Below are 4,060 nucleotides of genomic sequence, written 5' to 3' on the forward strand. Positions count from 1 at the left end.
AACTTCTGAGCTCAAATGATCCTCCCGCCTCGGCCTCCCAGAGTGCTAGGATTACAGGCGTGAGCCACCATGCCCGGCCATAACCACAGTTGTTTTAAAGTCCCTCTACGACATCTACAATATCTGAGTCATTTATGAGTTTGTTTCTATTGTTTGTTTTTCTCTTGGTTTTAGGTCCTTTGGTCTTATGTTTTTAGGATGCTTTGTAATATTAAGTTAGATGCTAGACAGCATAGTTGAAAATATATAGATGCTTTAATGATGTTATTTATCTTTTATGAGAGGTAGTATTTCTTTTATCATGCAGATAGGGTAGAAATGGATTAATTTGAACCTGTTGAGGCTTTGTTTTAGACTTGATTGCGTTGGTCATTTCAGCTTTCTTTTCCCCTAGTCATAGCTTTAGTTCCTAGGGTATGTTTCTTATTACTAGGTTTTGACCCTTTCAGGGTCACAATAGAAGCCTGAGGTGTTTGATAAGTCCATCTACCTCAGTGGGGCTTGAAATTAATCTCTCCAGAATTGCACAGCCCCTGAAATCTCTGATTAGGTATTTAGTACTCTAGCTACTGTTACTAGGTTTATATTGTTTTGCTTTTGCTCAGTTTCTTGGTGTCTTGTCTTGAATACATACAACTTATGAGTTGGTTAATTGGAAATCTGGTTGCAGGTTTGTGGGCTCCTTCTTCATAGTTCTTTTCTTTTTATTATTTTCCCTTCAAATTGCAGCCATTTTGACTGCCCCAAACTCCACCTTCTGTCTCTTCAACCTCGTAAGACTATTGCAGTATTATTTCTCTGTATTCTATTTAAAAAATAAAATGCCCTTAAAACAAGAGCTGGGATGAGTGTGGAGCTCAACTCTTATGCTTCCATTCTCTCAAGCATCACAGACCCTCAAGTCCTGCCTCCATTGGTTCCTCTGCAATGTCTTCAAACTGCTGTTTTCTATATTTTGTTTAGCCTTTTTAGTTGTTTTCAGTAACAACTGAAAATAGCAGCTGCTCTGTTGAGACTAAAATTGGAAATACCGCCATTCTCTCCAGTTCTGCTGCTTCTACCAGTAATCAAAGGAGAGGTAAAAGTAGGAAAGATAAAATCATGTATTACGTATACTCTAGTTATTTCCCAGATGGGCTTTGCCAGGCTACCTAGTTTTCCAGGAGTAACCTCTAGGCTTTAGGATAGTCATAAGGCCCAGTTTCCATGGAAATGAGCAGAGCTAGCCTCTCACCCTGGCTCTGCCCTAACTAACTGTATGATTTTAGACAAATTGCTCATCTTCTTTGAGGACATTTTTCTTTTTACCTAAAATTGGATTAGTAGCTGACTTGCTTACTTTACAGGAATGTTGTGAGGATAGTGAAAGTATAGGGAAACCTTTTGAAAGACTATGAAATACTGAAGAAACAGAGGCATCTCTTTCTTACCTTTAACCTTACAGCCCAGAAATATCTTAGAACTAGCAGTGAAGGTCTCAGGGTATAGAATTGGCTGAGCCACTACCTAGCTGTTGACTCTGGATAAATCACTTCATTCTTCCTGCCTGTAACTTGAGAATGTTTATAAATCAAGCTATGATAAGTGATAAGGCAAAAACCAAACAGTGGAGCCCAAGGCAGTTAATTGAGGGGCGGTGCCCGCTAGGTTAATTCTCTTCCTCTTGGCAGTTTGGGTTATGTCAATATTTGTGTTGACAACAAATCTGGATCCCTTGGGAAAGTGAGATGAATACTGTGGTCTTCACTTAGAAGACAAAGACGTGGATTTTTACACCTTCTACAGGAAAAGAAAGAGAGAAGAGAGAAGGTGAGAGAAGAGAGAAATGTGATTGCTGCCATCATTTCACCTGAGCAGAACACCAGGATCTGTGTCTATCATCATGCCTGGACTTAGCCCCAGAGCTAGAAATTATTGAAGGTAAAAATGAAAAGAAAAAAAAAGATAAAGTGTGAGATACGATGAGCAAAAGACACTTCACAGTCATGCTGAGATGATACTAGGATATTAGCTTGAAAATATCTGTAAGCAGGTCTACTTTCAACACTGATGTCTTATTTTCCTGAATGACGATACAATCTGACAATAATACCCTATAATTGCAAGGTCATTTACTATTTTCCAAGTTCTTTCTTCTATATTAAGTTACTTAATTTTCATGATAATCTTATGAGATAGCATTAGGCAGTACAGGAAAGACAGAGGGGCCCAGAGAGGTGAAGCGAAATGCTCTAGTCCCACAATAGGACAGACATCGACTGTGTGAGGGATTTTGTGTGTGTGTGCGTGTGTGTGTATGTGTGTGTGTGCGTGCATACACACAGTGAGCAATGATGATGCCACTGCACTCTACCCTGGGTGACAGAGGGGAACAAAAGCAGACATTTGAGCCTGTGTCTCCACATTTATTTCTTGTAGACCACCCCCATCCACATTTCTCTTTACCATTACTTAACTAATTTCTTATTTATTTTGCCCTTCCTTAATTAATTTCTCAACAATTTTCCTCCATTCTTTCACTAATTTTTGCAGCCTCCTTTGCCTGTCAGGGAAGGTCACACCTCTGTGCCTTTGTTGGAGCTTCTCCCTCCACTGGAATATATATTTCCCCTTCTCCATTAGCGACCTCCCACTTACCTTTCAAACTCTGCACTAAGGCCAAGTGTTACCGGCTCTGTGAAGCCTTTCTTCACACGTCTCTCCTTCCTCGCTGATTTGTAGGTTCCTTGAATGCAGAGACATTGCCTCATTTATCTTTGTCCTCGGCACCCAAAACAGTGCCTGGATCATAGCATTTACTCAATAAATATTTGTTGAACGGATTAATAAAAGAATTCCTAATAGTCATTTGGCATTGAACCATGTACAGTCCTGTTTTCTATTGTTTTCCAGGAAATGTCTTTCCAGCACAAAATGATGGTAAGTTTTCTGAGTGCAGAGACTTTTCTCTCACTTTCTTCTGCACACTAGCCTGTGCCTAGTCCAGTGGTAGACAGTGCTGCCAGGGATGTGCCTGTTAGAAGTTCCTGCAGAATTCTCAGGCTTGCGAAATAGTCTTCAAAACACATAAATATTTAACCCGAGAGTTGCAGTCCTCCTCTACAGCGAGGGCTGGCACAGTGAAGGAGGGCCCAAGACATAAACCTAACCAATAACAGGGAGCCCCCATCCCCCGTTCCAGCCCTCCCTAGAAGCTGGATTTTCCTTTCAGCCCTTGGCAGAGGAGCCAGAAGGAATCCCACAAGCTGGGGTAAGCAAGGATGTTGGGGGAGGGCTCGTGTCTGATTTGCCAAATTTCTCAGCAGGCCATGTTTAAACTAAATCCACGTAGTTCTGTGTCTATACAGGAAGGCTCTGATTTACACAATAAAACTTGGCTATGTGTGTTTAATGGAAATTATATTTTAAATGCTTGAAGAGATCATTATTTTTAAAAGCAATTTCATGGGGAAGGAAATTTTCTGCAAAGTAAAGAAACATCTCAGAATGAGCCTGTATTATAAATGTGAATGTTCATGAATTAGGTTTGCTTATTCTGAGGATCAAATGTTTGCTTATTTTGCTTTAAAACTTTCCTTATTGGGGATCATTAATATTTATATTGATTATTCTAAATGTAGGTTTCCTTTATTTAACATATGAGGAGTTCTCTCTGATGCTCCAAAAAAACAATTGTTATGCTACATTAGAGTCAGGGACTTGAAGTCCCGTTAATCTTTGTTTTTTTTCCGCAGCATTTTAGGGTCTTGGGTATTTCCAGCTCTCCTCCTCCCTCTGTTTCCTTCTTCCTCAGTACAGCTCAGTGGGGCCTCCCCCAGGCCAAAAGAAGTAGTCACCATATGACTATCTTTAGAGGGAGTAAACAAGGTCCTTTTTTTTTTTTTTTTGTGACAGAATCTCTCTCTGTCACCTCAGGGTAGAGTGCAGTGGCATCATCATTGTAGCTCATTGCAACCTCAAACTCCTAGGTCCAAACGATAACAAGATCCTTTTAACCAAGGCCCTGGGTTAAAATTCATTTCAATTTCCTCCACCCGGCCGGGCGCGGTGGCTCATGCCT

The 4,060-nt window shown here is 40.5% G+C and overlaps 1 protein-coding gene across 1 annotated transcript in view; it reads left to right on the top strand.

Moving 5' to 3' along the window:
- The first annotated feature begins 3,244 nt into the window (after positions 1-3,244).
- Positions 3,245-4,060, top strand: part of SLC28A2 (solute carrier family 28 (concentrative nucleoside transporter), member 2) — a 32,017-nt gene continuing 31,201 nt past the window's right edge. The window contains exon 1 of the mRNA XM_012649227.1: positions 3,245-3,250. The gene's annotated coding sequence lies outside the window, so the exon portion shown is untranslated. The remainder of the gene's footprint in view (positions 3,251-4,060) is intronic.

This window comes from Propithecus coquereli, unplaced genomic scaffold (assembly GCF_000956105.1).
Source record: "Propithecus coquereli isolate 6110/MARCELLA unplaced genomic scaffold, Pcoq_1.0 Scaffold3, whole genome shotgun sequence".
Classification (NCBI taxonomy): Eukaryota; Metazoa; Chordata; class Mammalia; order Primates; family Indriidae; genus Propithecus; species Propithecus coquereli.